General features: G+C 36.1%; 1 pseudogene; it reads left to right on the top strand.

Annotated features, from left to right (window-relative positions):
- The first annotated feature begins 11,010 nt into the window (after positions 1 to 11,010).
- On the top strand, positions 11,011 to 11,197 carry LOC113912131 (annotated as a pseudogene).
- The last annotated feature ends 1,003 nt before the right edge of the window (positions 11,198 to 12,200 follow it).

Below are 12,200 nucleotides of genomic sequence, written 5' to 3'. Positions count from 1 at the left end.
GAAGGGGAGTAAGTCAGAGGGGGAGACGAATCATGAGAGATGATGGACTCTGAAAAACAAACTGAGGGTTCTAGAGGGGAGGAGGGTAGGGGGATGGGTTAGCCTGGTGATGGGTATTAAAGAGGGCACATACTGCATGGAGCACTGGGTGTTATGAACAAACAATGAATCATGGAACACTACATCAAAAACAAATGATGTAATATATGGTGATTAACGTAACAATAAAAAAATTTAAAAAAATAATAAATAGTGCCATTACCAATGCAAGATCTTACTTGGCTCAGTATATTTTTTCTTATTATTATCTCTAAATAGGTGAATGGGAGAGAGGGATATGAGGATTGAACTGATGAGAAGTGTCTGATAACTGTATTCCAGTTACCCCAAATTTCAAAATTCTATTTCATATAATGTTAACAGTTTATTTCACATAAATATAGCACCTAAAACACCTCAACTTATTTATTCTAATATTATGAAACTAAGTATTTAGTTTATGACCTTGGGCAATTTTTCCATATGGATTTTTTATATCATACATCATAAATTTAATAGGAAACAGTACATAAAACCTACAAAATATTTTCCCAGGTAACATTTTAGCTGAAAACATCATATCTTGCTATTGTGCTTTTAGTCTCCAAGAAGCCATAGCTGTAAAATGAGAAAGGAACAATGCTTATTTTGTTGCTTGGTAAGATCAAAATACTGTGAGTTTATGTATACTAATTCGTTGATTTTGCACAGTTGGAATGTAGTTATCTTCAATTTTATGCTAGAAGAACTTGAGTGTGAGAGAGATTAAGTAACTTATTCAATATTACATAGCTTCTAAGAATCCCAAGTGACATCTCTAAGTCTATGATTTTTCACTCTACTGTTGTCTTATCTAGACAAGGGCACTACACATTTTGAAGGTGAATACCTAGTAACAGAATGCAAAGGCTTTTGTTGTTTTAGGTTGTTATTGCTACTGTCTTATACTATAATTATATAAAATTAATTATGGGATTTGGGTAGTTAAAATATCAAGATTTCCATTCATTTACATAATGGATAGCTACTTTGTAGATACTTCCATGTTAGTGGATATGAACTTCTGTTCATTTTTCACTTGATGCCACTGTGGTCAGAAAACACACTCTGTATGACTTTAGTTCTTTAAATGATTGAGATGTGTCTTATGGTCCAGGATATAGTCTGTATTGGGTCAGTTAGATGCTGTTGAATAATGGTATTGCTGAGTTCTCCTATATCCCTGATGATCTTTTTAGTTGTTCTATTGATTATTGAGGGAAGGGTGTTGAATCCTCAAACTCTATTTGTGGATTTCTGTATTTCTCCTCTCAGTTCTATCAGTTTTGCCTCACGTATTTTGGACCTTTATGTTTGATGCATACATGTTTATGATTACTATGACTTCTCTATGGATTGCTCTTTTATCATTATGTAATGTCTCTCGTCATCTCTGGTAAATTTCTTCACTCTTAAGTCTCATTCATCAGATATTAATATGCTGCTTTTACTGTTCTTAAAACTGTACAATGTCAGAGAAGGACAAATACCATATGATTTCACTCATATGTGAAATTTGAGAAACAAAACAGATGACATAGGGGAAGGAAAGGAAAAATAAAATAAGATGAAAACAGAGAGGGAGGCAAACATAAAAGACTCTTCACTATAGAAAACAAACTGAGGGTTGTTCGAGGGGAGGTGGGTGGGAGGATGGGGTGACTTGATGATGGGCATTAAGGAGGGCACTTGATGTAATGAGCACTGGGTGTTATATGCAACTGATGAGTCACTAAATTCTACCCCTGAAACTAATAATACATTATATGTTAACTAAACTGAATTTAAATAAAAATTTTTTTAAAAAAGAAGAGAAAAACTGTACAGTGCAATTGTTTTTCTTATAGAGTATATAACTATCACCATAATCAATTATTAATAATGTATTATATGTAACAATTATTATATTACTATAAATATTAAAATGGAATAGATGCTATACTGATTATAGTAATAAATCATCAACCTCCTCCTCCTCCTCCTCCTCCTCCTCCTCCTCCTCCTCCTCCTCCTCCTCCTCCTTCTTCTTCTTCTTCTTCTTCTTCTTCTTCTTCTTCTTTTCCTTTTTGTAATTAGGGTGGCACCTCTGTATTTCTATCAGTATTCCTCAGCTGGGTGTGGATGACTCATTAGTCTTCTTTGCTGCTGCATACTGTGCTGCTGTCGCCAGAAAATATACTCTCCATGGAGACCAGTGGTCTAATGTCTAATTTTAAGAGGATAAGGGAATGAATACCATATCTTGCTCCTCCCAAAACATCAGCCAAAGGGACTCAGTTACTACAATGAACAACTTCTCAGTCAATATGCTTGAGCCTTGTTATGGGCCACATTGTATCAACATGTGAAGGGACTGATACTTCTGCAAGGGGGTTGAGAGTCCCAAGGATAAGCTGCTATAGATCTCTTAAAAGCAGACCTGGATCCCTCCAAGATGGACTGGGAAGCCTTGGAAGGAGATGGTTGATTGTGAGTCAAGACCTGGAGACTCCCTGCCCCCTTTCCCTGTAGCCACCCAAAGAGTCATGCTAAGAGTTATTGAAGAAGATAAGAAGTGAGAATAGTGACTAGAATCCCGAAACAGGAAAGGAAAAAGGGAGGTTGTTAGGAAAAGACTGCCAGCCTGGAGGGAGAGGCAGAGTCATGTCAGAAGAAAATTCAGATCTGTGTTAGACAGTGGTTTCAATCTGAGCATCTCTGGGTTGTGGGCCTGGTGCTCTTCCACTGCCCCACACTGTTACTTATGGCTCTGTTTCAACAAAAGCCTAATCCTTAGGGTTATAGGGAAAAACACCCATAGTGCCCTCATGGCACAGCAAAGGGGCTAATTCAAACCCAACTTAAGCCGGGTTTGGAGGCCATAAAACATACATTTGTCCCTAACCCTGACAATATTGATTTGAAAACTCTGGGGGGAAAATTTATCAATACGATCAATGTAAAAGCCATCGCCCCTCTTCAAGTATAACCAGTGTGCTGCGCCCCCCCCACCCCCAGGAATTAAAGAAACCTGGTTACAGAGGGAGGACATTAACAACAACAACAACAATAACAAACCACTATCTGTATATGTGTGTATATATATAACTCATCCCAGTATTCAACAAAACCACAAAAGCATGACCCACATCACTCAAGTGGGCATCCACTTGGGAAGGATACCCTAATTCTACAGTCGAGATGATATCCCCCACCCCTGGTCCAGGAGCTCACTACAGGAGAGGAATTCACGCTGCACAGTGAGACCACTGCCGTAGCAATGCTCAAACGCGGCCTCTCCTAAGACTCTGAAATTTTGGACATCGGACATTTGTTTTTCTTCCTTTGGTGTTAGGGATTGTATCATATTTCCTTAGCTCACTGTTTCCTTAGCCATGATAGCTGTTCTCTGTCAAAACATACTACCCTACACTCCCATGTCTGAAAGAAAATCTTATAGAGGTTACTTCTATTTGTGCCATTCTAAAAATGGAGATTACTGCTTTTCTCAGGAGCAAACTGCCTCATATGGGTCCAGGCCTTGACTCTGTGGGAGAGGACCTTCCCAGAGTCTTCTTCTTCTTCTTCTTTTTTTTAAAGATTTTATTTGTTTGACAGAGAGAGACACAGTGAGAGAGGGAACACAAGCAGGGGGAGAGGAGAGGGAGAAGCAGACTCCCTGCTGAGCAGAGAGCCCGATGCAGGTCTCAGTCCCAGGACCCTGGGATCATGACCTGAGCCAAAGGCAGACGCTTAGCGACTGACCCACCCAGGAGCCCCTTCCCAGAGTCTTCTTTCTCTCCCCACCTCAGCTTTTCACCACAGCTTCTGGCACTGCATCTCTGACCATGACCACCACAACTGTCCCTTTCCCCTTGGCTACACCCAAATTTTACATAGACTTTACTAAACTATCAGTTCATACTCTTCAAAAATCTAACTGCTGGACCTGACTCTCTGCCTCAAAGAATACACCAAGATATTGTCACCATGGGAACATAACGTTTTGTAATGCCACCAAGACATTGTTAGAAACCTCAGACATTTCAGATCTGGTTTTCTTGGCTAATGCCATATAAATGGGGAACTTGGTTATGGGCTGAACTATAAGGATTCCTTATGCTTCTGCTTACTGTCTTCCTTTTCACTCTTATAATAAAATATTTTCTAGAAAGATAAGGGCAACTTATGCCCTACTTTCTGGAATCTCTTTTACTATTTGAGCCCCTCGAACAACCCAATAATTGCACTCAGAACTGATGTCAAGACATCAAAGAGTCAGTTGAAATATTGTTTTATTTTGTTTTGTTTTTGAGAACTTGGCGAGGGCCAGGTCAGTTCTTCCTCTTGAGCAACTGATTATGTCCACATCACTAACTCTTCAGTTATTGGGCTCTCATAATTTCAGTCCACCGTGCACCCACCCTAAATGCCCAGGACTTGGGTACCGTAGCTATGTACAGATCCTATTCCCCAGAACTTGTGAAATTATTCAAATTAGATAATCCACAGAGAGCTCACAAAACATACCTAACTCCATCCCATTTACCATATATAAGCTGCCCTCTACAACTTCAGCGTGCTGCTACAGTGACTCCAGGTCCAACCCCCCTGTGTGGCAGCTTTCTCTTGTTTAGAAATATAAGTACCAGACAGTTCTGCTTTCATCAGTGTTATGTACTGCTATCAAAAAAGTCCTTAAATCTTGTAAAACAGTTGTGTATACCTCAAGTCTGATATACTATGCTCTTAATTTTGACTCTTTTATTAAAATCATAAAAATAATAAAAGGTAACCTCTGTGAACATTAGAAAATTCCTTCTTTTATTTACCAGTCATTATTCTTGTCACATAAATTACATGTTTAGGGACACCTGGGTGGTTCAGTTGGTTAAACGTCTGCCTTCGGCTCAGGTCATGATCCCAGGATCCTGGGTTCAAGTCTAGCATGAGGCTCCTTGCTCACTGGCGAGCCTGCCTCTCCCTCTGCCTGCTGCTCCCCCTGCTTATAATCTCTCTCTGACAAATAAATAAATAAAATCTTTAAAAAAAATTACATGTTTAGATTTCTTCATATTTTTGCACATTTACTGCACAAAGTATCAAAGGTATCTGCATTAATATAACAATTAGAACATAGAAAGGGAAATTATGTTTCAGAAATGGAATGTTTCAGATCGTATTTTTCTTTTTCTATGATCTTTCCACTCTAACCATTAAACTATTATATATAGCCTAAAAATCATTATCTATCTGAAGTTGCCACCTAATTAACAATATTACTTTAATTATGAAAGATTATGGAAGTCCACAGATTAAAAGTTAACTCACAAATTTTAGTAAGGGAAATAAATTTGGCATTGAAATTTTTCTTAATTGTTTACAAATTAAACAAAATAGTTAACAAAAAATACTCTATCTGTATGTATTGTATATAGTTCCATATGAGAACTAGTAGAATGAGCAAGAGAGAAAGAATATATAAAACTAAAAAATATGAAACTACAGAATTATATTATCATTGATTTCACTGTCTAATCAAATAAATTAAACTTTCTACGTTTTTTTAAGTTGACACTTAAAATAGGGTGTGCTTCCATTTTTAGAGAGGCAGAGAGATGAGAGAAAACAGCTTAAACCCAGGGAGAAAGTCTCACCCTGTAAATATACACCACAAAAACACTGCAAAGCCCTGAAAATTATAGAGCTTTGGAGGGGCCCAATATTCTGTGTAGTGGGGTTTTAATAGACAGTGAGGCATTCTGGCAGAATGACAATTCCATCGGAATAGTGGCTAAAAAGGCCTCCACTTCCAGTAACATTTTATTTGTAAACTCCTGTCTTTCAGAGTTAAGCAGATGCCGTTTTGTTTAAATTTGACAAAAACAAGCCAAAATTGAAATAGAGAGATGTAGATTTTAACATGTACTATGTTACTTTCTTACAGGAAACTAAAAAAAAAAAAAATCTGATCATTACAGAATATGTTTAAAAATAAAGTTGGATACTTTACAGAATATGTTTAAAAATAAAGTTGGATACTTTAGAGGGAAAATTTAAAAGAAGTAAACAGAAAGAAAGTATCAACTATTGCATCTGTATGTTGATTTAAAGTGTTCTAGTTATGTGCAAAACAGTTTCCTTCATGTCAATACAATTTATTCTGTTACATCAGTATCTTATTAATTTTTCTCTTGAAATATCTCTTTTCCTTCATTTGCTACATATGCCAGATATTTCTAAGTAATATGTACATTTGGGTAAATGAATCTTATTTATATAAAAGTGGTCTAGACCAGAAGAAGCAAGCAAACTACAGCCCTCATGCCAAATCTAACCTGCTGTTTTTGTAAATAAAGTTTTATTGGAACATAGTCATCCCCATTCATTTATGAAATGTCTATAGCTGCTTGCCCATTGTAACAGCCGAGCTGTGTAGTTGTAGCAGAGACTGGACAACAAAGACTAAAATATTTATCTCTGATCCATTACAGAAAAAGTTTGCCAATCCCTGCTCTAGACCAAGTCTGTTCAATAGAATGTTCTGTGATGATAGAAATTTTATATCTGCGCTAATCAAAAAGATAGCTACTAGCCACATTTAGTTATTGAGCAAATATGGCTACAGTGATTTAGGAGTTTAATGTTTTTGATATATTTCTAATGCCCACATTTTATTTTGGCAAATCAACCCTAGTGACTCTGAGAAGTTTCTACCAGTATAAATCTGTGCATATAAAAAACTTTTAGCACTAATACTGAAATGATTATTGGTGCTGCGATGGAAAGCATGTAGTAATTATAACTCTGCTTGTTAATATTAGATTTATCTAGTGAATTTTCTTTATTTCTTTTTCTGAAGACTAATTTATACCTTTCTCTTTCCTCAAACCTCCAAATTGCTGTTCCTTCCTTCACCATATCTCAATTTCAGATCTCACCTTTTAATTCATTGAAAAATAAAATAAAAGGATGGAAGCATCACTATCTTCCACTCTCAAATCTGCAAAACAAGTCTTCCCTCTGCACTCAAATTTTTATATTCCTTCTTGTTACACTCTATATCAGTTCATATAGTTTGTTCATTCATTTTAATCTCTCCAGAACACTCTTATAACAATAACACAGTTTATCTGTTTTACTACTAATATGCATTTTGAATTTTTTTTTATACTAAGCTATGTACATCTAGGTAAGCTGACAAGAGTTTTTCTAAGATACATTCCTAGAAGTGAGATTTCTGTATTGTAGGATTTAGACCCTTTTAAGTTTGCTTGATATTGCCAAAGTGGTCTCCAGAATGACTGTGCCTATTTACATTTCTCCTACCAGTGAATGAGAGTTATTCCCAAACCCTTGCAAAACTTGATATTGTGGCATTTTTAAACAAATTTCAAGGTATAAAATGCTACCCTAGTGTTATCATTTACATTTAAAAAAATTATTAGTAAAAGCAAATGTCTTCCCATCTGTACAGCACTAGTTCTTTCAGCATATCGCATTGCTACATTAAGAATATCTATATGCTTATTGATAACATTTATTCTCTTTCCAATAGTGCCTTATTACAAACACTGCTCTAGTGAAAGTACAGGAATGTCTTACTATCTGTACTTTCACTATCCAAGTATTTGCTATAACTTAGAAACTTTCTATTCCAAAGTCATTATTTTTTTTTAAAGGGGGGCATGCAGAGGGAGAGGGAGAGAGAAATCTCAAGTGGACTCCCCACTGTGCACAGAGCTTTACACAGGCTCAATCTCACCACAGCGAGATCATGACCTGAGCGGAAATCAAGAGTCAGACACTCAACCAACTAAGCCACCCAGGTGTCTCTCTTCCAAAGTCATTATTGAATCAAGAACCTGCACCTTAGTCTGGGATATAGAATGCACTGCAAACATACCCCGGTTGTTTATTAGATGGGATCCAGGTTATGCCTTATGAGTGTTGTTTGAACATATCATGAATCAACACTCATCTTCTCATCACTTTTTTAGAGCGTGTAGCCTTCCCTAGGCCCTAGCGTGAACCTTCCAGTTTCCTGAACTACTTGACACCTTCTCTTCTCTCTTCAAATTGTCAATAACTTTGTCCAGCCTGTAGTCTCAGTAATGACCTTCTTTATAATACCACTGAGAAAAAAGAAGGAAATCTCCAAAATCACTTGCATGTGTACTTATATATTAGGTCTTTTTTTTTCCTGTTCTTATGTACGAAACATCACTGCTGATATTGAAGATCAGTCCCTCCACAGCTTTGTTAGATCTTGTCATTAAACTCCTCAGAGCTTTGTTTCCAAAATCTCCATTTTGTTTCTACTACATAATCAAATTTTCACTCTTTCCTAGATTATTTCCATCAGCATATAGCCATATTCTAAAAAGCTTTCCTGGAACCCACATTCTTCAGTTACCACCCTATTATTGTACTTCTCTATAGCAACACTCTTGGAAGACATTTTCAATTCTCTTTGTCTATTTCCTCAGCTTTCATTCTTTTTTATCTTAATAACTGCATTAATAATCACCAAATTTCCAAGTCATCAGTCCTCATCTTACTTAACTTCTCAGTAGCTATTAATTTCCTTGCATCACCTTGAAATTCTTTCTCCAGTTGGCCCCTAAATTGTATTCCTACTTCATTAGCTACTTTTTCATGATCTTTGTAGCTGACTTCTCCTCTCTGGTATTTCTAAACTATCAGGTGCCTCAGAGCTTACCCTTGGCCCTTCCTTCTGTAATTTCACACACTCCCTACAAAACTTTATCCAGTCTTATGACTTTTAGATACCATCTATCTATTTTTGACTTCCAAATGTGTATCTCCAGGCCTAACTACTTTCTTGATTATGATGACCACTAAATAACATATTGAATTATTAAATTATTATATTGTGCACCTGAACCTAACGTAACACTGTATGTTAGTTATACTTGAATTAAAAAAAAAAAAGTAGAATTTTTTCCCCACATATCACCGCAGTCTGCTTTTTCTCCCCATCTCAGGGGAAGGCATCACCTTTCTCTTGTTGTGTTAGATCAAAGGCCTAGAAGTCATAATTAATTTCTCTTTTCTTCATATCCTATATGCCAACAACAGTTTTTAAAACTATTTAATATGTACAGCGAGATACACACTTTGTCTATCTGCAAAAGCAAGAACAGTGGTTTACAGTATAGGTGCTCATCAAATATCTGTTGATTAATGAATGAAGGCAGCAATAAAATTGTTTTTATGTGAAATATGCAAATCTTTTCTTAAACCATAGTTAGCTTTCAGAACCAAAGGAATGAGGTGTAGCATTGCTTTTATATGCTTATGTAAAAAATGCTCTAGAGATAGTCAATCGAGATTGTGATTATTTATGTTTTAAATTGATATTCCACTGGCATAATGGTTACGTTCTCTACTTCTTCAGGTGTGTTGTTTTTGGCTTTCCTTCTTGGGTGGATTTCCTGATATTGTATGCTATTTCCACATCTTTCAGTCTAAATATATAATTTAAGAAAAATTAGCCATTTGTGGAGAAAAGATAGTCCCTGGTGACGTTCCTGGGTATCTAGCAAAAGAAAAAGGCACACACAATTATCCAAGATGGATTTATAGTACTTCTGACAGCACAGGTTAAACAAATAGTTAAGAAATTCAAAACAGAGCAATTCCAATTCTTCATTAGAACTCTTGAGTTCTGGTGATGAAACATACAGTAGTAGTTAATTATTCTGATTTAGACTATGAACTACTCTAAGCAGTCGTAGGAAGGAAAGGACACTCTACATTGTTATATGAATAAAAAACATACTTTGATGGGTCACAAAATCTTTCAAATATTGAAGTTTGAGCCTTTTAGCTAATCTACACTTGAATAGTATAGTGAGTATCTGTTATTTTTATCTTGCTGGCATCCTTTTCTTTGCTGCTTTTCCTTTGAGAAGGACAGCTCCTTCTTTCTCTGGGTGGAATCTATAATTACCTGGCTTCACTTCCTCAATTTCATTGTACATATGAAAGAAAAAGATCTAATTTCCTTTTTAAATATTGATATAAATCTTGGGAATGGGATGCTATGCACTTTCCTCTGGCATTGCTGAGTGTAAGTATAATCCAAACTATATCTGATGATGGCAAGGAGACAAACTACTTGAGCATGAAACCATCAGAGAGTAAAATTGAGCATAGAGAGGGTACAAAAAAGAGGCATATTTTACAATATTTGATTACATTATTTGTATTCCTGGATCTAGCCATGGCTAAATGATCCCTGAATTTTTATGTTTCTGAGCCAGTATATTCTAGTACTTACTGATTTTTTTGTCACTTGTAACCAAAGTGTCCTTACAAGCACAAGTAAAGATAAGGTTTCTATGTAAATATTTATGTAATTTTTTAATAATTTGTAATTAAAATGTATTAAAGTCATTTTCAAAGTACTCAATATCACTAGAAACAGAAAATATAAGCATTTAGAACATTTGAGTTTTATTTGAAATGGCAACATAGCAAAGTTTTTCCAAAAAATCAACTAATAATTCACAGTCTAAATGTAATTCTCGCATTGCGGATGTACTAAGAAGGGCAGGATTATATTAAGTGATTGGATTGTTAAATGCATGTGATTTTCTTTATTCTGTCACTGTTACTTCTTAGGCTTCTTTCTGCATCCCTTTCTCTTAATTGTTTTTATTACCCTTTAAACTGCGTGTTATTTCATCCACCTATATGATTTCACCCCTGACCAATATGCTGACTTCCAAATTTGTATCTTCTCCCTGATTTTCAAGTTTCTATATTCAACTGTTGCTGGATATTCTTTCTTACAAAAAAAAAAAAGAGAGTATAATTTATTTCTGTTATTTCTTAGTCTCATGTGAAACCATTATTAAAATTACCGGGTAAATATCGAGATAGGAAATATGAGGAAGTAACAGCTTTAAAATCTGTTAGTGTACAAGCTTTGCGCAGTGGCAATATCATAGCCAATGAGGTTTATCTGAGGCACAATTATTGCTAATTAAAATCTGTTAGTGTACAAAATGATATAGCTAAATAGCAAGTCAGAAGAGGCTGAGCATGTACATTAACTCCTTCTCCCCTGGGTCCCTTGCTGATCTACTTATTCTGGATAATTAAATCTAACATTAATGGAACAGGTGTTGGGTGGCATGCCCAACTCATTTCCCACCTTCTCTTCTCAATGCTTTTCTAGTCCTGTAGGGGCCATTTAAATTAACAGCCACCATATTCAAATTCTGGGAGTGGTTATTGATTTCTCCCTTTCCCCAAGTCCTGAGAGCTAATCAAAGAATTTCCCATTTCAGTGTTTCTCCAGTCATTTCTCTGTTCTTCAGCCTGGATCCTACTATCCTCATATTTTGTCTAAAAACTACAGCAGCCTCACATTTAGCACATATCACTTTATGTGTCTGTCTATTCCTCTTGATGAAGAGCAATCTCCCTTATTATTATTATTCAGTGTGGAAGAGGTAAGGGATCTTAAGTCCTTTCAAAATATGACAAATAGCATTTACCAGGTTTTATTTCAATTTTTATTTAAAAGTACCATTGCCTGGCAACTGACCAATGAAACATCTAAGGAATTCATCTAAGTTGTTAATTTTTTTTGTGTATTTTCAGCATCATACCTAGGATTAATAATTTGCTTCATGATCCTCAGCCTTTTATACACTTACTCTTCAACTGATGGCTGTGAGATGGTATTCCTCAGATTCTGTGACTTTGTAACATACTCAAAGTCATGTTTAATCCTCTGGATTATGAGATCTGTAATAAACCTAAATGAATTTGAGCCTTACGTAATTTCAGATTTTAGAACCTGAGTACAAGTTGAGACATTCCCTTTGATGGAGATTTCCTTTCCAAGGTCATCTCCTTTTCCTCATTTCACTCTTTTCTCAAATATCACACCTTCAGAAAGACCCTCCTAAACCATAATTGCAAAATAGCTGTCAGGCGGCTGGGTGGCTCAGTCTGTTAAGCATCTGACTCTTGGTTTCAGCTCAAGTCATGATCTCAGGGTCCTGGGATCAGCCCCACGATGGGCTCCCTGCTCAGCGCAGTCTGCTTGTCCCTCTCCCTCCCACTCTGCTCCTTCTGCTCATGCTGTCTCTCTCAAATAAATA

Source organism: Zalophus californianus, chromosome 12, assembly GCF_009762305.2.
Source record: "Zalophus californianus isolate mZalCal1 chromosome 12, mZalCal1.pri.v2, whole genome shotgun sequence".
Taxonomy (NCBI): domain Eukaryota; kingdom Metazoa; phylum Chordata; class Mammalia; order Carnivora; family Otariidae; genus Zalophus; species Zalophus californianus.
Note: the sequence above shows the minus strand (reverse complement) of the source record. Positions and strands in the feature narration are given on the sequence as shown.